The 25,822-nt window shown below is 38.0% G+C and overlaps 1 protein-coding gene across 9 annotated transcripts in view; it reads left to right on the plus strand.

The window, feature by feature from the left end:
* LOC129729745 (soluble guanylate cyclase 88E) overlaps positions 1-25,822 on the plus strand; it is a 149,316-nt gene that overhangs the window by 70,594 nt on the left and 52,900 nt on the right. For all 9 annotated transcript variants that reach the window (XM_055688554.1, XM_055688560.1, XM_055688555.1 and 6 more), the window contains one exon: positions 4,902-4,957. The gene's annotated coding sequence lies outside the window, so the exon portion shown is untranslated. The remainder of the gene's footprint in view (positions 1-4,901; positions 4,958-25,822) is intronic.

Consider the following 25,822-nt stretch of genomic DNA (forward strand, 5'->3'; position numbering starts at 1 on the left):
TAACTGATGAATTATGATTGAACACGTGGTTTCAAAGTTTGGCAGCCCTGTACGTTCCCATTTCATTTGATTATAATCGAACTTAAGCAACCGTTATGTATTAAATTGTTAATAAACAACGAAAGTCTATTATCTCAAAGATTACATGACTTATTTGAACATAACTAGTGTCATACGAAGGAGTCATCTCTCAAACTTACAAATAACATACTTCATAACAATTTGATATGTGGCTCAAAAGTTATGGAAAGAAGAAAAATTCAAAGACTCTTTAAAACTATACCTGCTTTGATCGATATATGTGGCCTCAACATAATTTAAATGGGGTGTCGTACTATTTGAACGTTCCAAGTTCATTGATTCCTTGCGGTTTGTTTGAAGTCTGCAAATGCACAACGAATCGGCCATAGGATATGATCAAAGTCAAATAACAAATCGTTTGAAATGATTGGTTTTATCGAAATGACAACATCCTCGTCTTTTGTCTTCTGTACATCGCCTTAATTCTGAATATATTCATATTGGGTGGTATTCTGTCATTGTCAGCAGACTTTCTGGCATCAATCTGACACCGGAAATACCCATATTGGGAGGTATTTTTGGTTGTTTTCCAGAAACTAAAAGTGGTCGTCTTCAAATTCAAAATAGTGTCCAGGGTCAATGTTTGGTTTCTATGCATCATCACGTTTACGGAAATATCCATATTAACTATTATTCGGTCATTTCCGACTGTTGCCTATAAGTTACCATTTAGCAATTCAAAATGGTGCCTGAGGTCAATTGTTAGCTCCTTGCATCATTCTGGTTCCAGAGATACTCATATTAGATAGTATTTGTTTATTTTAGGCTGTTTTTCACAAACCGGTAGTCGCCATCTTGGATTGCAAAATGGTAATTAGGATACTGGTTAAAGAAAAACTCATATTGGGTGATATTTGTCGTCATTTTGGACTTTAAAATTGCCTGTGAAATCAATTTCTGTCATCTGGGCGTAATTCTGGTTCCGAAAACATTCATATTGAAAGGTATTTGGTCATTTCCGGCTGTTTGTCAGACACCGGAAGTCACCATCTTAAAATTCAAGATTGTGTCTGTGATCAATTTTTAGCGGAGATACTCATATTTAATGGGAATCGTCCAAAATGTTGCCTGAGGTCGATTATAGAACAAATTTGTTAATATATATTTAATGGGAAACGTCCATTTCAGGCTGTTTTCCAGAAACCGGAAGTTGCCATCTTACAATTCAAAATGTTGTCTGAAGTCGATTTGTGGCTCAAGTGCATCATTAGGGTTCCAGAAATACCCATATTGAGTGGTATTTGGTCATTTGCCGCTGTTTTTCCGACACCGGAAGTCGCTATTTTGGATTTCACAATGGCATTTGGAGACAATTTCTGGATTTGAACGGCACACTGGTTAAAGAAAAACTCATATTGGGTGGTATTTGGTCATTTTACGCTGTTTTCAGAAACCGGAAGTCGCCATCTTAGAATTTAAAATGCTATCTGTGGTCGATTTTAGCTGCTGTGTATTATTCTAGATCCGGATATTATTATATTTTGTGCAAATCGGCCATTTTCGGCTGTTTTCCAGAAACCGGAAGTTGCCATCTTACAATCCAAAATGTTGTCTGAGGTCGATTATGGAACATATTTGTTACCACTAAAAACATCACCTGCCAATATGGTTCCATTTAGTTGATTAGTTCGCGAGATGTGCAGAAATTCGTGAAGAAACATGTACTTCCAGAAGAGGGAGGGGTTTCAAACCATTATGGACATATTTGTTACCTCTAAAAACATTCACATACCAAATTTGGTTGTATTTTCTTGATTGGTTCTTGAGCTGTGCGGAATTTGTGTTTCATTTTCATGGGATCCCTCCCTTATAGAAGAGGGAGTCGGGTTTCAAACCATTATGTACATATTTGTTACCACTAAAAACATTTACCTGCCGAATTTTGTTCCATTTGGTTGATTAGTTCTCGAGATGTGCACAAATTTGTGTTTCATCCAACTATTATGGACATATTAGTTGCCCCTTAAAACATCCACATGCCAAATTCGGTTTCATTTGCTTGGTTTGTTCTTGAGTTGTGCAGAAATTTATGTTTCATTTGTATGGTACCCCTCCCTTCCAGAAGAGGGAGGGGTCTCAAACTATCATAGGAACCTTTATCGGCACCAAAAACCCCTACATACAAATTTTCACGTCGATCGGTTCGGTAGTTTTCGGGCCTATATGGATCAGACAGACAGACAGACGTGACTGCATTTTTATATGTAAAGATTACAACATCAATATTTTAGAACCTAAAGAGTGAATATACATTTATTGGATTGAAGCGTTCATGTAAATCTATTTTTACAAATAAAAAATTGAATGAGAAAGGCTGGGTCTGACCGCTAGGTGGATTAACTCAGGTTTTGTCTTTTTTTCAATAATAAATGATGAATTGATTTGAAATTTTCAATTTTTTTTAAGTTTGGCAACGATAATTTTGTAAAATTTGTTTTATTTTTCTCTAATTCATCTGGACATTTTACTTATGAATTTTTTGTGAAAGATCGGTTTTCATTTTTTTTGTTCTAGTTCCAAGAAGCTTCAGTAGCTTAGTTTGATGAACTACAGTTACTGCGTTCATTCGCTTAATTTTGCATTCTATCATTGTATTTTGCTTAGTCACTGTTTATAGTAAAGGTGAGACAGCTAAATCAGGCTGAAACTAAGAAAACAGCAAGAACTAAACTAACTATACGTTATATCAAAAGAAAAGTCAAACGCATAAAATGTTTTGAAAACTTGTCTTCAACTTAAGGAATACTTGCCGTTAAGTTTTTATATACCTTTTTACTCGACACTCGAATATTGGAAAAGTTCATTCATTTGTTAAGATATGAAGTGATTATTTTATTACAGAAAATTTATGTTTTCGGATAATACAACTTTTTGAAGGACTATGTTGTTTCACAGAAACTATTGTTCTCATGTAGTGTTTGCGGTGATTACGATGTGAGTCCATCAGTTTAACTGGAATCATGAAGCTCACACAATTTCTTTAGTTTTGAGCTTCTCTGCGATCATGAACGATTTTTTTTGGTAACAGCATAAATTTAGGCATTAATCAAGGGCAACTTTAATAATGAACATAAATAAAAAAGATTAAGAAAATCATTTGAGTAGCTCATCGGCAATCGTAATCACGGCAAAATTATTTTTTCAAGAAATACTGTATCTAGATGATCGTGTTCAAAGATTCAAGCTTAAATTATGCGGCCGTAAGGAGGCGCGTTTTAAAATACTGTTACGCTGTATTGTTTCAATCTTAAGGAAATCTTAGGCGTAGGTGGATTTTCTTCATCTCATGGTTTGCCATTTGAAAATCGAAAACCATAAAGTAGATTGAAATATTCATTTCGGACTATATTAACACGAAACAATAAATAAAATAAAATAAAAATAACCTACTCAATATATTGCTTCGTGTTTCAGATGCATAAAATATATACTAATTTGAAGATGTGACTATGCAATTGATTCATAAAAAATAATTAAGAATGTGAATGAAACTCAAAAACGAATATCTTTAATTCTAACAACGTGACCAGCTTTGTCGTTTTCTGTTGGTTTGTCTGGTTCTTGAAAACGTTCGTATTTATTAGCAAACTGAGTAGATGCTTTTTCGTGTAGAGACAATAAATTACAAGTAGACAATGGTGCCGCATTGATCTTCTGAGTGCCACTGGAGCCTTAATTTAGTTTCATTTTTATCAGCATTTACGGTTTTTACATGCAAAGTTGCAAAATGTTGAAATTTCTGATATTTTTCCAACACTATGATATTTAGTTTCCCTTAAGCTTAAAAATTTCATTTCCAACAAGTGAAAGGTGATTAGTTCCGTTAAAAGGTACACATACTCATATTATGTAATCGAGGCCTGCCACCACATTTATAACTGACAACACATAAATGACGGTTTGATTATCCCTGGAGGAGTAGCTATCAAACTGGTTGGCCGGTCTGTTTCAGAAAGAAACTTCTTCATGTCCTTCGACCTAAGCACAAATCTAATGATGATTGTACCGCTTGGCGCCCGGAAATGGGGCTATAAAATCTTACAAGTCGTTTTATTTTTTACTTTTCCTTGACGTGCCTCACACTCACTGTGCCCACGGAATATTCCGGCAATGAATGGATCACTTTCCAATTGAAGAAATGGTAACGATTTCCCTGTCTGTTACACCTTCTCGTTGTAGTAGTATCTACCACCTGGCCGGCAACCAACTGTCCCAGCACGCAATGTTTGTTCTGTCATTTTAGAAGACCTTCAATCATCGTGCAAACAGCATTGAAAAGAAATGCGTTGTCGTCCGGTTGAAGGCGGACTACCGGTTTTTGGGGGTGGGCGCTACAGCTTCGACCAGGACTGGACGACACTGACCTCCGTGGGTTTCCCGGGCGAATGTTGCTTATTCATCACCTTACCACTCGCTCGGGAGGATGCCACTTCTTGATGGTGTTAATGATGGGCGCCGGATCGTGAGTTAATGTAGTATCCGAAGTCCATTTTGTCTGTCCGTAACTTTCCCACCACGGGGGGAAACCCCTGTTTAATGAATGACCCCAATTGGCTTTCGCATGACCGAAACGTTTTGTTTTATGTTTGAAGGGTCGCCTCCATTATGAATTAGTAACTGCCGCAGCCCAGTTTTTCTGGCTGCATTTTCTCGCTTCGATGCACGGGGATGACACGCCTGGGGTGAAAAATTGCGTTAAAATTTTATTTACTGCTGTGTAGTGTTATCGTATCTTTATGTTTACTTTTTCACGATTACTCTACTTTGCAAGCTATTCATTTTACAGCACTAAAATATTTTTTTTCTTTTTGGTTTTCTAGACGCTCGTTAAGCCGATAGGATACAAAGTTTCTAGATATGAAGTACATGATTTAAGGTAAGCGAAGTCATGATTGTATATATTTTTAGTCATAGGAATTAAATTCGATTAAAAATTTATAGCCTCCCCTTGCCCCAAACAATAAATTTGTGGACACTTTTTTTTGTTACAACATCAGAACTCATGTCGTCGTCATGCATAAACAACAACAAAACAACGAATGAAAACATCCGGCCGGATTTCAAGGGAGATTGCTAGGACTACCCTCACCGTGTACCCAGTTCTACTTGTTTTTTTCTCCCGATCTATTGAACCTACAGTCAGTTCCACCACCACCTCCACCGTGTCCCTTGAATCCCTTTTCATTTTTTTTGCCTAAATAGAAAAAGTTTTCGTTTCGGATTTCGCCCTGTACCAGACCTGCTACAAACATATCACGCCTTCTGACAATAATCCCCGATGGGATTCACCCGGAAAGGGACGGCACCGGAGAGACGGAGCAGGGTATTTGTTTCGAATCTGTCAATCAACAAGCAGTGTGCAGCGTGTTCACAATATCAATTAGCTGCGGTAGAAAATTGGGATTTTGCGAATTGAAGATAAGTGGAATTGTAATTCTTAGTCTATCAGCTATAAGAATATATTTACTTTAGAACTACGACGTTGAAAAAAATGATTTTGGAAACAAAAAGGGATTATAAAAAATTGGTCCTCTCAGATATCTTTCAAGTTAGGAATGCTGTTTCAATTTGTATTAAGTAATTAGAGTAAAAAAGTTTTATTTTCGACCAAAGCTTCTAAAACAAGTCGTCTGTTGGAAGCAGACATCATGCCACGGAATTCCACGTGAAAATCACTTTCTTTTAGCCCGAAAGTTTGATTTAATCACAACGGAGCCCAGAGTAATTGGCTATTGCATTCAATTGTATGGAGAACATTAAGGTGAAACATCCGGTCATCAGCCAAGATCTTATCGGGCAATCAGCTGTCGGAAACATATTTTCCTTGTTTTGTTCAAATAAATATCATTAGAATAACTCTAATGTAAGCTAACTCCATGTTTTCATAGGAACAAGAATATTTTCAAAAAATATTCGATTAGTGGAAATTTGCAGCCAATGAAAATAGAACTTGTTTTGAGGCATCATTTTCGAACAATCAAATATTTTTAATAAAAATAAACCAACAATTTCACTTTTGAATAAAAGTAAGCAAAATTAAAATGTTGAATGGAATATCTGAATAAAATTCCTATGGGCAATTCTTGAGTTTTTGTGAGATGGAGAAATCGATTTTAACGCACTGCTCTTTACTCTTGTCCTGAATGTCTTAGCAAGTACTCGTCACTATCCAATGTATTTGCTCGCATCATTGAACTGACATAAGAAAATATGATTGGTAGGCAATTTTCAGGAAAAATCGGTTATTGTCAAGTGGATCCACTTTAGATGGCTAGTTCATGATGCTTCAAAATAATTCAAATTCAAAGTTTTTTAGAATTCAGTACTGAACGTCAAAGTAAACACAAACATAAGTCTTTTGAGTAATGTCACAAATATGCCCGAATCGACGGTTATCGTAAAAGAAAAATAACGCGATCGGCCGTTTCCCGGAACTTGGATGTATCTATCGTGAGGAGCAGCATCTGTCGCTGACACTGCGTCGCCTTCATCCGATGATGATCCCTTCCGCTTTTTCATATCCCTTGGAAAGCGATGATGATGAGATACTGAAGTGTGTGTTCTTGGTCCAATATGAAGGAATGACAGCTGGGCAGCATCTGCACAGCGTAACGAGAGTAACGAATAAATAGGAATCCTGTTTATTCAGTTATGTTATGTTATCTACTGCAGAAACATTGAGACAACAGAGAAGCTCCAGCTGTGAGTGACATTCGTCAGTGGTTCTGAATTCCGATACAGCGAGGAAGAAAGTGTATCCGGTGGTTGATCTTCAGCAGTGATGTTGTTTTTTTAATAACTAGATTTTTTTTTAAATTGTTTAAAAAATTATGCGACATAAAAAAAAGGATGCAAGAATTTTTACTCTAAGAGTTTACCATATTTTGTTCCACAGCATTTAGCAGAGAGTAAATGAACATTGTGAAAATATGGTCTAACATGCGGCTTTATCGTCTTCAGCTATATTTTTTATTTACCATTAGATTGGCCAGGATAGAAAAGATGTTCAACTAAATTAGGGGAACAGAGACTCGCTCTCCACGTATACAAGAACATTGTAAACCTCAATTAAAAAGTTTTTTCAACAGCTAATTATAATTTGTGTTAAAATAGTGAGACTCTTTTACACGATATGCCCGAACTGACCTCACCTGCCAGTGTATTCCACTTCTGCAACCATCAACTTTCTTTTTTACGATTTCTCCAGCATCAGGGCCAATACTGCAGTGGCGCCTGCAACTGTAAAGGATAACAACGCAAAACTTTACTGAACGACAATATCGAGTTGTTCTGGCACTGTACAGCAGCAATTTGCTTACCAAATCAAAATTAGCTAGAAAGAAAAAGTTCATCGTCAGATATATACCAGCATAAAAATGTTAACCAATAGATGACACAAGGTCATTTTGAAGTATTTGAATCCACCTACATGAGTTAACATTCAGCCACCTGTCCTAGTTGACCTTGGTAGATCCCTTCACCCCCACAGGTTTGTTTGGATGGTTCCCCTTTCTAAACGTATTCCGCTTGAAGAACTTTCCTAGTAGGGTAAAAATCTATCTATCAAAATCGCTCAGCCATGGCTTCTAATTTGATTACAATTTTGACAGTTTCACTTTAGCCAGCCTCGTAGCTGAGGTTCAAACGCTCCAGTAAGGAACAACAACACCGTACAATAATAGTATGCATGCTGCGGAACACCTCCTTACAACATGGGTTCCCCGCACATGTGTAGCTGCTTGAATAAATTTAAGTTGTTTTCCCCACTGAAGCACTTGTTTTATTACCCGATCCACTTCCGCCGATGTAGAGTTTCACTGCCACCAGAAATTCATTCAACTTCCTGTAAAGCTGAGCAGGAAACCCACAAACAAGTATGTTGCTCTTAAGATTTGCATAATGCAAACAATACCCGGAGGATGTTGTTTCGAGCGCACCTCGTTAAAAAAAAAACGAACCGAAAAAATGGCGTTGTTTGCTTTAAAAACAACGAAACAATATTGTAAATTTCACAATGATTACTTTTATTTTTGGTGAGAAAATGTGATAGCCAGCGAATTTCAACAAATTTTTTTTTGAATTTTGATCAATATTCAATGACGGTATATCTCTTTATCTTTATCTTTAGGTATATCTCCAGTTCTGAAAGTATGAGCAAAAATTTCGACAGCTTTTTCCAGGTACAATTATGCGTGAGAGTGAAAGTCTTGCTTTTTGCTACTGTCAGCTAGACGTATAATTTAGCAATTCATTGATTTCAAAACATAACATTCGTAGTTACAATGGCCAAAAAATATTCGAATAAAAATATTAATTTAATACTACTTACAGGAAAATATCTTCAACACTGTTAATCTTTGGATACAAATTACTTTAACGAAAAAAAAGTTGGACGGGAATCTTCTATAATATAATTAAACAATCAAAAGCAAGCACCAGGTTGCATGCTATTGAAGTTCTCATACAAACGAACACACGACGAGCTACAAGACAATAAAACTTTTAAAATGAGTTTTCAAGTGGATATAACCTTACGACAACAAATTGCGATAATAAAAAGTGCAAATTGAACATAAAACTCAAATGTCGCTGGAAGACTCAAATTATATTCAATCATGATGAGGTTAAGTGAAAATAAAGCAAGCTCAACCTTCGCACTCGTAGTAATAAACCAAAGTGCTTCCAACCATCTCAGTACTTTTGAATAAGTCTTTTGCTTTGTTTCGCGCTTGCCACACCTATATTATTGTACATTTTACAGTCATGAAATAATGAAGGAGCAGTTGATGACAACTTGAATCATACTACATCGACACAGGCTCCTTGAGGTAAACAGAAGGAAACCGATTTACGGCTGCCTTTTCATACATCATTATGCCACTCAAGTATCCTTCACATTTTCCCATATTCGTACCTTCGTACACTCACACAGTTGGAGTAACGGTTTTTCTTGCGCGTGAGTGGCGTAAAGCATTTGAGAGAAATTCATCAAAGTTATAGCATTCATTTATAATACTTACCATCACTTGCCCAGAATGGTTTCCTCATCCCTTGGGGTTAGCTCAGAATTTCAGTAGTGAGTAGAGTAAAAAAACTAAACTGTAGATGGAATCATTTTGGAATTTTGTTACGAAGCTGGTTGGAAATATCGTTAGAGCTTGTTAGTAAGTCAAAACTTAAACGAGGCAACAGATTGACTCCCCGTGCCACTTTTCAAAACAATTTAATGAAGATGCAATATCATAACCGAAAGCAATTTTGCTAGCGCACGCGTTGCTGTAGTGTTTAGACGAAACGAAACCTAACGAAAGTAATACCATTAGCACTTCCATTCCGTTTTCCCATTTTCAGCACTCTAAGCAATGTTGGAAAAGTTTCGCCGCTGACCTTCGGCAAGTGCAAGAACTTTGAACGAAAGCCGGGTGGGAAAGCTAAAAACAAAATAGAGAAGCATTTTACAATGTTGCCACCTCTTAACTATTTACCAATGTCACGTAGTTTATTTCGCTTTACTGATTGCATTGATTGCACAGTATTAGAAAAATTGCGACACAAACTAACGTATACTTCACGTAAATGGAACAAAATTAAAAAAAAAAACTCTCAGCTGATTCATTAGCGTGAAGCTTTCTTTTCTTTTCGGCAGGATACATAATGATAATGTACTTTTAAACCCTATCGATTAGACAGTAATTTATCATTCTTATTACAACCTTATGAGTTTGATGAGCAAATAAGCAAGCGCTAAAAACTGATTCTCTCAGAATGGAAACAATTTTTTATCGTTCAATGCGTCACATTGCAATACAGTAACCGTGCGAGAAGGTTATTTTTTTCTATATTTATTTTTTATTCTGAGATTTTATAAGACACCTCCGACTAATTTTACTATATATTTACTTTATTCTTCTCTCTTCTGTTCTGCCTTTCAAATCATAGTAGTCGCCCGTTCTACGCAAATCTTTTGCACGCTGGGACAACTATACTTTGAGCGGCAGTGTTGGTCGTGCAAATTTTATTCGCGCTTATTTTGTCATCGGGCTAAGAAGAATGAAGCTCCTCTCGCGATTTGGCTCTATGAATCTTCTAGATTGTCGTAACCCGCTTATAACATCCCGGTTTGCTATGATAGTCGCTTTCTGCTATTCACCGAGCTCAGCGCTCAGTGATACTCCACAAAAAGGTTCCGGACCAACAAAGCTAGTGGATGACACTTGTGTGGTTTTTAAGTCAGCCTTCCTGTTGCCTTCAAATCCATAGTGACTAGGAACCCCTTGTAATTTAGCCTGATTTACTTGCGCCTATTGCATTTTCATGCTTGTTCGGAGTGGCCAAAAAAAAAATCAGGGTTTTACAAGGTGATCAATAGGTTTGAATACACTTGAAAATGTTGTTGAAAAATAAAAAAAAAGATATTCCTTTGACTATTTTTACTGAGACAATTTTTTTGAGAAGCTTTACGACATATTGGCTGAACCCCCTTTGTGCTGTATGACGAGCTTGGAATGTTTCCACCTTGTCCACCGGCATATCGGCCCTGTGAATCCCGCTCCCGGGAGTCATTCATTTTAGATCCGTCTGTGTAAAAGCGAAGTGAGTCATCCCGAATTTCAGACCCCAATTTTCCCAACTTCTTTATTTTGCCTCTTGTATTCTGTAGGTAACTTCGATGTTTGGTGTCATTTTCGCCCAATCTTCGTTGCTTATTATTGGATTATTTATTTGGGAATCTTTCAGTATTCTTAGGTGTCCTGTAAGACCTCATCCTTTTTTCCCGGAATATTTGCAAATTTCTTCAGTGAAATGAACCGGATCGGAGGCCGTTTCTTCAATGTTAGCATCATCCACGTGCACAGCCCTCACCTCGAAAGTAACGATAAAGATAAGGTAACATGACATCAAAGTCGTTATAGGAGATCTCAACGCACAGTTTGGCCAGGAGGAGGAATTCAGACCGGTTATTGGAAATTTCAGCGCACACCAGCTCACGAACGAAAACGTCATTCGACTCATTGACTCCACCGCCTCCAAGTACTTGACCATGCGTAGACCTGCTTCCAGCATAACCTCCAATATGGGTACACCTGGTGATTACCACAATAATCTGTCGATCACGTTTCGGTTGACGGAAAGCAATTCTCGGATATTATCGACGTCCGAATCATCGTGGCGCATGCATCGAATCTGTTCACTATCTCCTGATGGTCAAAATGCGCCAAAGACTATCGGTTGTCAACAACATCCGCTACCGTCGCACAGTGGTCGGGGGCCGAAAAAACACTCAACTTTTCATGTCAATATTTTTGATGTTTTGCATTGTTCCGAAGATTCTCAAACTGTAAATAATTTTTTCCCAAAGTTTCACGGCAATCGATTGAGATATCGATTTTTAATCGCACTTTGAATGTTTCTATATCAGGCAATTTCGATGATTTTCGTGTTTGAAATCACAATTTTTAGCTTAACTTCGAACACCTGTAACTCCCTTAGTTTTGATCCGATTTTGATTCAACAAGTTTCATTTTGAGGGGAAATTTATGTACTTTTTGGTTGATTTTCAAGACTTGCCAAAAATACAACTTTTTTCTCAATCGAGGTAAAACATATTGCAGGAAAGCCAAGAAAACATGTATTTCTAATTTCATTTCTACCGTACAATCTAGTGAAACAGTTCGGAACGATCGGATAACCAACAATCAATGGGAAATTTATTGTACTTTTGGAATTTTGGATCCTGTTTCGCACATCGTTGCTCATAGGGAGATATTTTGGAAATAAAACTATGGAGACGTATGGTGATTAGTCGTGAAATATTCAGTTTCGTATGTTTAAACAAAATGATTGACTGGGAAGTATACATGAAGTTTTTCCAGTAGTCTCAAGCATTTTTATATAAACGTGTAAACCGCTTTCAGTACTACAAGATGTATAAAGAGAGTATAAATTGGATTGATGAGAAAAAAATATATCGTCTTTTATATTTCCAATGACGTTGGAATAAACTACCGTAAGATTTCATAATTTTCAGGAAAAGACGTCTAACTTGTCGTAAAAAGATCTTGAATTGGTCAAACGGCTTAAAAGCTAAAAACTTTTCAAAATAAAATAATTGAATTATGACGATTTTTGCACCAGCCTACTTTATAAAGGAATACCCTAAGAACCAAACAAAAAAATGCTATTCTAAAGCTTTTCGATGAAGAACGAGTAAGAGAACCACCTCAATATTCATCTCAGCACCTATATTCTTCTGGTGGCTTTTATTTCGCTCTTAACTTCCGACTACTCGACTTGATCGAGAGGTAAAATAAAACTACCTTCACTTTAGAAAAAAAAAGTGAAATTTTACAGTAAATTGGACAAATAAGAGCAATGAGATGAATTTAGGTGTTGAGATGAATATAAGAGCGGTTCCCCTATCAAAATTTTAAACATGATTGAAGCAAAAAAAAAACTAACGTTAAAAAAGACTTTTAGGTTTTTTCCGACTTTTATTCAGACCTGCCACTGTGCGTCGTTTGCCACGATATGATCTGGAGCGACTTAAACTCCTCGAAGTCGATACTGCGTACGTGCAAAGCCTTGAGGCAGTGTTGCCGGATGAGGGAGAATTTACCCCTCTGGGGGACTGCTGGAGTACTGTGAAGGTAGCTATAACCAACGTAGCGGAAGGGTCTGTTGGATTCGTCGAGAGGAATAGACAAGAAGTGTCAAACGATTCTGAACGAGAAGCATGCAGCGCGATTGATTGATGCTGCAGCCAAGGACCCTTTATAACAAACGAAGACAAAAAGTGCCGCCTGAAAGAGCTGGAGTGTGAGGATATGGAGAAGCTGTATCGTTCTCAAGAAACACGTAGATAATACAAGCATCCTAAATGCATCCCGCTCTGGATCTGTGACGGGATAAAATTGGAGAAATCTTGACGTATGGACCTGAACAGAAGGCCGACAGGTGAAAGCAGCACTACAATGAACACCTGAATGGTACAGGAGCAGAGGGCCAAGACGGTAGGAGAAACGACTTCGTCAGCACTATCTCCCAGCTGGTCTTGAGGTACGATGCTGGCCTAACAAGGTAGGTTCGAGTCCCGGCTCGGAAGATTGTCCTGTACACAGTTGGCTGCGAAGTCTGTGTATATAAACAGAAGGCCGAGTTCCAAATCGGAATGTAGTACCAAGGTTTTGGTTTGCAGCACAACGGGTGAGGGAGACAAACCGCCCCCAACGATAAGTGAAGTTTGGGATGCTATCAAGCAGTACAAGAACAACAAATCAGTTGGAAAGGATGGTATCGCAATGGAGCTTATCAAGCTAGACCCGGTTTGGTTGGCTTCCCGTTTGCCTTAGCTGATAGTCAGGATCTAGAATACAGAACAACTACCGCGGTAGTGGAAGGAGGGAGTAATATGCCCATTATACAAAGAGGGCGACAAGTCGGAATGTGAGAACTATCGAGCGATCACTATTTTCAACGCAGCTTACACTGCCGTGATATAACATTATGACGTACATCCATTTGATTAGTTTTTCAATACGGCCCAAAAACGAACGGGTTACTTGTTACTTTTGTATTGAAATGCTGCATACGTCATTTTGTTTTCTTGATTTTGTGCAATGTACGAATAAGTTACAACTAAAAGAAAGATACCAAAAGATGGACCTTCGAAAAACGAACAAGTTGGCATAAGAGCCCCATATTTGAAAAAATGGCGCTTACGTCAGTCTGCGAGATTACGGCAGTACAAAGTGCTCTCCCAGATCATCTTTTGCCGTCTTTTGCCGCTAGCACGAAGGTTTGTGGAAAGTTATCAAGGCGGTTTTCTGTATGGGCGATCGACAACGGACCAAGTCTTTGCGCTGCGGCAGATCCTCCAAAACCAAGTGGTGCACTGTACAAGACTGATAAGACCAGTAGTCCTCTTCGGGGACGAAACATGGACAATGCTCGAGGAGGACTTGTAAGCACTAGCCGTTTTCGAACGACGTGTGCCTAGGACCATCTCCGGCGGAGTATGTGAGGATGGCATATAGAGGCAAAGATTGAATCACGAGCTGGCGTAACTCTGCGGGAGCCCAATATCTAGAAAGTCGCTAAAGCTGGAAGGATACAATGGGCGGTACACGTTGTAAGAATGCCGGCTAACAATCCTGAGTGATGTTTCACCAGGAAAAAATGAATAGCAATTTTTGAAATCCAAGATTGAGACTTCCAGTTTTTGGAATATAGCCTAGAATGGTCGAATAACCCCTAATATGGTTGTTTCCGGAACCGGAATTAGAAGCCCGAAGTCAACTTCAGTCATTTTGAAATCCAAGATGGCAACTTCCTTTTAGCGGAATACAGCATAAAGCAACTAAAGGAAAAGGTCAAAATATGGAACAAAGTCCTTTTGTCTTTAATGAATTGAGATAGCATCTATCGTTTACGAGACAGAAAATTGATTATTTCTTTTTTTTTGTAATATCGGCTTTTTTCATCAGTTGTTTCAATTGTTATGAGTTATTCTTTTGTAGAAAAATTTAATTTGGCTAAAACGCTAAAATGAACCTATTGCGCATGGGTATGCGTGAACGCAATGTGACTCACAAAGAAGCCGTTTATAGAGTCTGGATTTTACTTCCGAATAGTTTCAAGGTTGCTTCACTGTTATTATTAATACAATTGCTCTTGAATTATCAACAAGAATGGTTTACTGGCCGCAAACATATTGAATAGCATAGGTACATTAAATTACGCTCTATTAGCAGCTCCAATGAATTGTTTATGAAAATAACACAGGAATAAAATCCTTTCACTCTCGTTTCTTAAATAATTGGTAACTCTGAAGAGTAAACTTGTTTGATTGGTTAGAAGTCATTCGGAATTAATGTTGAAAGTTGCTGAAGCGCAGTTGTCGGTAGTGAACCTCTTTACCGTAAAGATACAACGTGAGCAGAATTGCGTTTTGTTCGATAAAAACGTTTATTTGAATTAGCTTGCATCGTATCTTAAAAATTAATTAAGGTATCTATTTCTGATCTCACTTACCATTCTATTTACACGCGTCTTTTTGCACCCTGAGATTTTACTTGTTGTCACCGTGAGTTAAGATTTTTAATAAGCCCCAAAATAACCAGTTTTGTATTGACGTACCTTGCAAGATTTGTGCTTTTATTGCGCAGTCAAATATTTTGACTTAGCGCTGAAATAGGGTGGTTCCGTGTTTTTCGCATGGGCTAAGATTACGATAGACTACTTTGTATCAATTTGTTTATGTTAATAACTATGAAAATACTCATATTATGTGGTATTTGGTTATTTTATGCCGATGGATTCCAAAATTGCGTCTGGAGTCGCCATTAGGTTTCTGGGCATCATCTTGATTCCGGACATATTTATATTGGATAGTATGTGACCTGGTTTTTCGCTCTGCAGACTGCACACTTTTTCAGTACTACAATAGTCAGCATAATAAAATCGCCATTTTTGCGCATTTTGGTGAACACGCAGCTAATATTTCAGGCGATTGCTGCTAGAATGAAAGATATCCGTTAAAAACTGGTTAAATTACGAACATTTTGAAATTGGACAATTTTTTCGATGCTCTCAATGTCACATTTCCTTTTTCACATCTCTCTCACAAAATGTTGCCGAAAGACATAATTTTACTCCAAAACGAATTCTAACTGCTCAAAACAGGTTCTATCACGCTCGCGAGTTTACTATTTTGTTGGTCGCTTAAAAATTATTTGGATTCATCGATATGACGATCGAACTATCTGTTAGCACAGAGGCGTAGGTACTACCCAAGTATTCTTGTATATGCGTACTATTATCATATGGTTAAAATTCGAGTTTTGTTCACCCTACCTCACCCTAAGAATAACTAAACGGTCATATGATTACAGCCAACACAGCACAACAAGCATTTATGTTCTTTTTCACTGGAGATGGATCCTTTTAGTGAGAAAAATTTACACTAAGCAATTTACCTGGAAATAATCCACTTCTTTTAATTTTAAATTGCAGTTAAAATGCATTGAATAATTCACTAAAAAACTACAGTTCACGGATTGTCTTCGCTTCGTGACTTTTGTTTTATTAGAATTATCTAGGTAGGGCTATGTCAAGTTCGATCGTTTGAGACTTTTCAAAACAGACTTACTTGCTTATTTTTTCCTCACATAACATTCATTTGACCCCTTACCTTACCAATCAGACGAGAGTTGTGGTGTATCGTGTTGTATTAAGAAGTTGTCGTCAGTTTCCCAGGCGTCTCACCACCCGCAAGTCCTCATCGATCTGGTCGAGCCATCGTGCACGCTGTGTCCCACTATTTCTGGTACCGACAGGGTTGCTGAAGAGAAGTGATTTCACAGGCCTCATAGTTTATGTGCCGTCGCCATTCCTTGTCGTCCGACTATACTCCACCGTAGAGCTTTCCGTTTGAAAACTCCAAGAGCGTTGAGGTCTTCCACGAGAAGCCTTGTTGTCTCGATTCCGAAGAGGACTACCGGTCTTATCAGGGGTTTGTACAGCGTCAACTTCATGCGTCGTCGACGCCGACTTGTTCAAAGTGTCTCCCGAAATGAAAACTAGGCACGATTTTCAGCCTGGATGCTGGATCTTTTTACTGGTGTCAAAATCGTCGCCGTCTACAGAGGCTTGAGTTGGGAGGCTGATGTTGTTCTCCTTGGAGCCTCTCGCTCGCATGTATTTCGTTTTCGGCGCATTTATTCGCAGCCCGCTTCGTCCGGCTTAGGCTTTCAGTCGGGCGTCAAAGCCTCCGCGATGCCCTGAAGCTGAACAGACCTTGTGAAAATGGTGGCCTTTGTGTCACACCCTCAAGAGCGATGTTGAACAACAAACAAACCTCGTCCTAAACCTTAACCTGCCATAGCCATAGCTGTTCTTGATCGGCTGTATCATAGACAGCCGTGAAGTCGATGAAGATGTGATGTGTGGGCACGTTGTACTCGCGACATTTCTGTAAGATCTGTCGGATTGCGATGATCTGGTCGGCCAGCTGTATGAAGCACTACCACCGCTCTGGTAGATCTTTACCCTACGGGCACAAATCCTCTGTACCTTCTTTTCTTTCTGGCACAGCTCCTGGAGCGCAACGAAGTCGTAGTGGTGAGGTCCTATCTGATCTGGCAGAGTCTGGTCGCGACCCGGGGCGTTCAGCCATGGCTTCCAATCGTCGGCCTTATTTCGTCGCCTAGGTCGTAATCAATTTTTGATTGTTCGTAGTAATTTAATTTTTCGGCATGCTGCCCTACTAGGGCTTCGGATGCCTAGTCTCACGACGGGGTTGCGGTCTTGGGTGTAGCTGGCGAGACACCGCATTTCGTAATTCAACCGTCCGCTTTGGGTCAAATACTGTTTGAGCCGCCTATAACGTAGAGAACAGACGCTCAGGCAAGCTTCCCTGTTAGGAGAACATTTGACACGGCACAAATACAATTAATGTTCAACGACACCAATTCTAACTAGTGTTTTACCTTTTTAAGTAACTTGAAAACTTAAAGCAAATTTCTTATCCTCATTGCCGACTACGAGCTTTAATTAAATTGAAATTCAAACTAGGTTATTTTTTTCAAATCTCTGGTTCGATGTTTTTGTATTGCATAGATAAGCACGTTCCGCTGAGCCTTGCTAGTTGTTGTAGATAAAAATATATTCAACTTTTCAGTTTCACCTCTTCGAGCAATTAAATAGGTAATTCGAACGTCAGATATAGTTACCGGAATCTCCTCTCTCCTTTAAAAAAATAATTTCCTTAATCGTTTCATCGCGATTAATAATTCCAACATCTCCAGCTTCTAGCTCATGCAAAATGTCGAATAGATTTCCCCTGAATCCGATAGGATTTTCAGAGGGGGAAATCTTCTTCTTTCTTCCGGTAGCGATGCTTGAAATTTCAGAGAAGTGATTGGTTTTCGCTGGAACCGAGAAAAGGGGCAAAAGTGATTAACAACTAAGAGCACTCAATGATGGGGAGAAAAAGGTGTTCACCATGACTATGTTTGCTTTGCCAATTCACCGGACTTTTCTTGAATCCGAGAACATTACCTGTTTTAGTACTCGTTTTAGTTTCTTTTCAAATTGATTTGGTCTCTCACATTCATTCCAGATCAGATTTCAGAACGAAACAGAGATTTCATGAAAATCTCTAAAAAATTAACTATCAGTTACAAGCTAACAACTCGAAAACTGTCCGCTCGATTTTTCCGGCACTCAAAGCAGACGATTTGGACATCCATTATCAAGCTGACTGTTTTTTTTTGTCACCGAAAAAAAATATGCAGAACATCAAGTTTCCACCAGCAAGCAATGCCAGTGCCAATCGTGCCATTTTGGATGTTTCGCTTTTTGCTTCACGGAGCAGTTTGCGCTGTGTGTCAAGGCGCAATTTATTTTTCCGATCACGTGTTTTTGGTGGTTTTACTGCCATGGATTCAATTACTCTATTGTACGCTGTTGCGCTGCGGAGCGACGCTAGCCAGTGGGGACTGTGTCAGCAGGAACAAAGTACGGGGGACGACATGGGGTGCGTTCCCCAGGCAGCATAAGTTAACATGAATTATATCCCATATGGCTTCATTGTTGCATGGTCAGTTCGAAAAATTTATAGAAATGGCAAGTTGCTATGTACAGCTAGAATTTACATTATAGGTGCTGAGGACTTACACTTGATATCTTCTAGGGTGATGTATTATCGGTAAGCTTCACTGGATATGTTCCATTTTCTGGAAATCACACTCTCGTTTCGTATTCTTACATTCTGAGAATTCACAGATAGATGCATTGCTGTTGTGGGTCGCAAATAGTATTCCTACGGTACAGTGCGTATAACTTTGCCCGGAGCTAGCATCTAGAAAGGTTGACGTAAAAAGGATTCGTTCTATGCACGCCTTCAAGTGGTGAACCGTATTTATTAACTTTTTCGATACGCCATTAGTCTATATTATAACAGCACACCTCATGGGAGCGATAAAAAATGTTTAAGCAGCACCCGTTGTGGAAGATTTTGAACGAAGGGCAAACGCAACCTGTGGTGATGTTGAACATAATCCTAAATTTTTATACCAACCAGTGAATAGCAAGATAACATACAGTTTGTACAGCAACCGCTCCATTGATTCGTTATGGAAAATGGTTATGATGATTATGATGATGGTTTTAAAGCCGTTGTTTCCCATTATTCAAAAGTGGTTTTGTCGGTTCAAAAATACTGCCATTCGGCTATAATTGAGTCATCATCTCGTAGCAAACGGTGTCACAACTTGGAAGTTTGTCAGTTTCATTTCAGATTACGACGACAGTTTTCGGAAACTTTGGTAAGAGCGTTGGGATTTGATGTATACTGTTGAAATATTAAGTACTGTGATAAAATGTCGAGCGTTTAGATATAAAATCGTTCCATCTCGAGTAGACGCGATTAAAGGATAATAGAAAAATGTTACACCATTTTCCACTAGAGGTTTTCGCATTCTTCGGACGAGATCAAAAAAAGAAACATTAAAGTTGATAAATGATGGAAAAAGTTCGGTGGCATCCTTCGCCCTTCTCTAACGATGACGGATGATTCAGTTAACAGCTGATTGATTGATTTACCTTGACCCCAAAACATGTTTAAGATTGAAGTTCATGTTCCCAGGTGTGGTTTTTGGATCCGGTCACTATTTTTTGCGACACTGGAGTGTGGCACTGCGCGCGCAATTGTTGAGATTGATTACATGAAATATTTCATGCCCACTGACATTTGATACCAAGTTTGCGTTGTGACCATCTTCTTCTCCTTACATCTCCCCATTAATTGTGAATAAATTAACGACCGTTTATCTGAACTGTCTCCGCAGCCTAATTCCTAGCATTTTGCCGTAATAATCATTCCAAGATGAGCTCCATGCGATGTAAACGGTCTTTTGCGAAATTTAATTTATAGTAAATCTCGGATTCATTGCATTTAAATTTGTTCTCTTGTTATACTTTCAATCTCCTTTTGTTGATTTTCCTTAAAGCGCTTGCGACAATATGGAAAAAAAATAAATTTCAAACAGGCGAACAAGTTTTTTTTTGCGATAAATTTCACACAACTCCACGAAAAGACAACACTTTTTGCGGGGCCGTGTCTAGAATTACTGCGCAAATTTTTTCAGCTTGATGTCAATTTTCTATGCCGAAAGATGTGAGATTGTAGATAAAATGTCAGCACAGAGGATGGCTTTAAAAGCAATAATTTAATTTGGCCCGCGAAGGTTCTATTTATTGGAAACTTAGAGTTTAGAAGGAACAGAATGTAATGGGATGGTTCCGGTTTACTTGAGTAGGGTAAACATAGAAAATATTCACTGCAACCGCAATGAACAATGCGCCTCCATCGGTGTCAATATCAAAGGGGTCACATGGTTGCTTTCGATCTGCTGCTCCGAAGGCTCAGAAAATTTGCATGTCACAAATTCAATGCTACTAGTAAACGACAAACATTGTACTGAAGAAAACAAGTCCCAATAATAAAATGTAAATTGAACATGAATTGTGTGTGTCTGAGTGCAAGCGAATAATGCTCTGTAATTCATTCTCGTAATCGACCTGAAACTTGACCTCTCTCGAAGTTGGTCAGTGAGAAAATTTGCCGGTTGGTAAATGAGATTAACGCTTATTAAATCTTGTGTGAATCTCTCTTGAATGACCTTCTTGAGTGGGCAGAATGAACGAACTTCTAATTGGTTTATCGTAAATCAGCTTGACTGTTGCAACGCGAAGGAATAATAGAAAATAGATGTTGTGAAAACTGTAGATAACACGACAACTGTACCGACTCTTTACAGTTTGCCTTTTACAGGCAACCATAACAGCTACCGGTGAAGGGTGATTTTTAGATCTTCAGCTGGGTTTTGTGTATTCGTCTTCAGTAGAGAAAAAAAATTTCACCATTGGGTATAAGTCAAACTTCAACCTTCATTCAATTTACCTAAATTGAATGCCTTTCTTCAAATGTTGAAATCAGCAAATGGTATGACGTTACTCGTCCATCGCAAATCAGGGATGAAAGAAAAAACCAACCGTGCGCAAAAAGAAAAAAAAACACAGCAAAAGGTTCACATTGCTAGTCCCGGAATATTTTCCGTCGAGGGACTTTTTTACCGTCCAAATTCAAGACAGTGCAGCACTACGCTTGCTCCGAAGCGGAACCGGAAATTTCCATATAAATGCCACCAATATAATGTGAATCCAATCACAACTCTTTTCATGTTCTTTTGTTCGGTTTGGATTGATTCTTCCCTAGAAGGAAGTATTCTTCGGCCTCCGGGAGGCTCCCGGTCGTACGTTACTGTGGTCTGTCAGCCAACAATCGGTTGATGTTCTGTTTACATATAGAGAAATCGGTATTATTTGCATGGTGGCGATATTCCTTTCTCTGATCCACAACGATGGAAACTGTCTATAGACAAGGATACACACAGCTTGGCGTAGCTATTGAGCAACTTTGAGTTGGTTAATAGTACGCATTGAGTAGAAAGCAAACGAAACATTTCAAAGCTACGGCTTACGTGCCTGCGAAGTGTCTATCAGATGAAGCGTTAATAAATGTTGAAAAAGAAAACACAGTATTTGAATCCCTATCTTTATTTTTATTATACTTTAATTCAAATATGGTTTACGGTTCGAAATATAACCCAGCCGTCGAATTGGTTTCATACAGGGAATGTTTTTTTCTGAAGAAAATCAAAAGCAAAAACAAAAACCGCCACGGTTCACCGCAAGGCACTCTAACTCTTTGACGCTTGGAGTAAAATTTTTTATTCTATCAGCTACTTGATTGCAGCTGCGAACACGGAGGTGGGTAATGTTGGATAAGACGATGAAATATCATCCTTGCGGTGATCGTTTATACGCCGGTAAAGCTGCTTCGAATTGCAAATTAGATTACTTAGTTCAGGTTCTGGTTTTGTGGGGTTATCTGTTTTCCGTCTGATTTTTTTTCCACCACAGGATTGCACAGTTTTTTTTTCTGTCGGTATTTATGCTTTTGTTGATGAATCTTTTGTGAGGTGTCATGTTATAAACACTTCATAAATTGTAAAATGCTTTTTACTATCCTAATTGTCCGAAGTTGTTGTTGTTTTTTTTTCGTTTCACGTCTCGTATTTTGTGGATTTCAGCTTTTTGATTCAGAAACAGCAGATGCACCAAAACTATCCTAAAATATATATTTTAGTTATTTATTTCGAATTATTTTCAGGAATACCAAAAAAAAGAAAGAGAAATGCTAACAAAAATATATCGAGCGACGAAGGACCCAAAGTTAAAGCCACTATTGTTGTGGCTATCACTGTTACCATGCCATTCCATGAAAAATGATGAAATTGATCAATTTTTATAACAATTTCTAATTAACTAGCTTCATGTACATATTTCCCGAAATAATATAATTTTAAAACAAGTACTGGTATGTGCTCCAGTAAACCTCTATGGCTATTGGTGAAATTTCTATTGTCTACTTCATGAAATAAATTCGATAATTCTATAAGGTACTATAAGGGAAATGGCGGTGAAATTGATCACCATGGAAATCCATACATTCTTCTGGCAATGATAAATGATGATTTATCTACTGAAAAATATCATTTACAGCTAGTTTGGAAACGAAACCAACGATATTTCAGGTTGCTAAATTGTTGCTAAATTTGCTCTTATTTGATCGTCGTTAGACCGATTTCAATTCGGTTTGTTGCAAAAGCTCAAAAACTAGCTCTGAAATTAAAATCCCGTGGTTTCCTGCGAATTCATTAGCATTTCTTTAATGGTATAGAATGATCATTGTTGAAAATTACATTTTTTGAGCTTTTATCAAACTTTACTCACTTCTCCAAATTTAACGTAATTAACCGTCAACTAAAATTACTTTAAGTAAATTCAATACTTTTTTTGTTATTTGGAAACTTGTTTGATCAAATTTGATTGAGTTTTGACTAAGTTAGAAGAATTTTTCGACAATATGAAAAATTTCACAGGGCATGCAAGGACTTACTTTGACAGGTATGTGAATCATGCAAAAGTGGCGTTTAAGGACGCGTTAACATTGCCTAGTGTTGTAAGAGCAATATCTTTTGATTAGTATTTTTTATCACGAATTTTCAGGTGATCATTATCACCCCACTGATCAATTTCACCCCATTCTACGGTACCTTATTTGTGCTGTGTGCTATCTGTTGCTGTTTGTTTCTGTGTAGACCAGGGCTGATAAAAATAATTTTTACTACCGGAATTGAAGTGAAAATTACAGCCAATCTTTTGACATTTTCACTTTTAATAAACGCAGCGTCCTTTCAAACACACTAGAATTTCATCATTAAAACGAGCTGTCGTACTCCGATGAAATAATTCACGTGCATCGTTAATGATCACGAAACCAAATGACACTCACCGTTTCTTTGATAAAGCGTAAATGAATTTATTAACTTGACGCTTGTTGTCGTTGTCATAATGAAACGCTAAAATTTCTTTCGTGGCAGTATTTTTTTTATCCATCACTAGTCGCGTAATGCTACTGTACAGAACACAACCCGAGTCTACAACATTGAACTGTACACAATGAAACTCAGAGAAATAAGTTTTCAGAAACTTGAAAATTTGAAACAGTGTTTATCAAACGAACACGTTTCCACTGCGCCTGACGGATGAGTTGGTTTTCATTATTCTACGAATGATGAAAATACGAAGGAAGACAGAATGAACATTGCATGAAAGCGAAATATTTCCTTGTGATGATGGAAAAAAGCACTGACGTTTATGATGGCTATTTTCACTTTCATGCCAAAGGGCTGAAAGTGTTCAGCCTTGGTGTAGACCCTTTTGACCGTTTAAAAGCTTAATAAGGTAAGGCTCTAAGTCAAACAAGAATGGTTTTTCTGGGATGGTTGGAATGCTAAAGGCTGAATACTTTAACTGATATTTGAGCTCTTTTATTATGCCAACAACTGATCAGAAATTAATCAGGGACATTCCATACAAATCCCAATTTTTGTGTTGATTGGAATACCGCCCGTTTTATGGGACCCTCTTCTTTGTAGCAAAATGTCGCACTTTTGTTCAAAATGTATAGATGTAAGTCGTCCAAAAAATACTGATAGGTGGTTTTTGAAGATAGTTACCTAAGAATTCGGGTAAAAAGCATTTTTGACCCTAAGTGATGCCAGATAGATTACACAGGTCAATGAAGCCGCGGCCCTAAAGCTCAAACTGGAAAAAAATGAAAGATTGTAGCTATTTAACCATTACTGTGAATGCTGGTACCTCTAGCCATTCCAAAAACGCGTCAAAAGCTTCCACCCACTCCACCGCGAACGTTAACCACGCGTCTCCAATCACTGCTGAATCGATGGAAAAAAACAAATAACCATCGCAAAGCGTTGTAAGGAAAGTTCTTGGGGAGAAATTTGAATCTAGAGCTCGATAGTAATATTCTAGGAAAAAACTTCCTTCTACAAAATTGTGCAATATGATGGAGCACACATTTTCCAGTAAAAACAAATGGGTGGCCAAAAATTTCGATGAAATCCAGCATCTATTTTTCTTAACTTTGCAGACAGAGTTGAACGATGTTCTACAATGTTGCAGCGTTACCATTTTATGCAACTTTGTAGAAGAAGTTTTTTTTCAATCTTTCTAAATAACCGATTTAGAGCTATTTTACTAAATCACAGGAAGAAAACTTGCCTCAATGCTCAAACTGAAAAAAATGAAAGATTATAGCTACTTAACCATTCCTGTGAATTTCGCTTAACGTGAACGTTAACCATGCGCTTCCTTCCACTGTTTAATCGATGGAGATGCCAGATAACCATTGAAGAAACGGGTGCTGGAGGAAATGTGGATCTGCTCGATAGATATATTCAAAAGAAAAAATTTCTTCTGCAAAATTGAACAATTTGATGGATCGCACGTTATCCTGTAATCACAAGTTAGAAGGGCTAAATGCTTCGATGAAATCCAGCATCTAGTTTGGTTATTATTACAGATAGAGTTAAACGATGCTCTACAATGTTGTAGCCCTATCATTTTATGCAACTTTGTAGAAGAATTTTTCTCCATGTTTCACAATAACCGATTTTGAGCTATTCTACTAAATCACAAGACGAAAACTACAGGTGAGGCTAAGGTAGCATATTCAATTTTGGGGTATCAATTCAATTCAATTTGCCGATAACTCATTCCACAAGTACAATTTTGAAACATGATATAATATGATAAACTTGCAGTCCTTGAGTAATGCTAGAATGTCTGCTAGAATATCTCACTGAATATGAGCTTTCACGCTTCAGGCATAAGAGTTAAAGGGTTGCACTATCCGACAAACTTGTAGTATTACTGAGGGACTAAAAGTTTGTCATACATCATTTTTCTAAATTGTACTTGTGGAGCGAGCAATCGGCATGTGGCGGAAAAGCACCCTAAAATTGAATATGCAACCTTGGGTGCGGCTTTAAAGTTCACACAGCAAAAAAAAAAAAGAAAGAATTTAGCTATTTAACCATTTAACCAGCTCAAACTGGAAAACAAATGAAAGATTATAGCTATTTAACCATTACTGTGAATTTTGGTGCCTCTTAATTTATATTGGGTTCCTGGTCACTGTGGAATCGATGGGAACGAAAAAGCCGATGAACTTGCAAGACTTGGATCGTCTCATCAGTTCATAGGACCAGAACCTTTCTGTGGCTTATCCGCTTCTTCACTTAAAATGGAG

This window comes from Wyeomyia smithii, chromosome 3, assembly GCF_029784165.1.
Source record: "Wyeomyia smithii strain HCP4-BCI-WySm-NY-G18 chromosome 3, ASM2978416v1, whole genome shotgun sequence".
NCBI lineage: Eukaryota > Metazoa > Arthropoda > Insecta > Diptera > Culicidae > Wyeomyia > Wyeomyia smithii.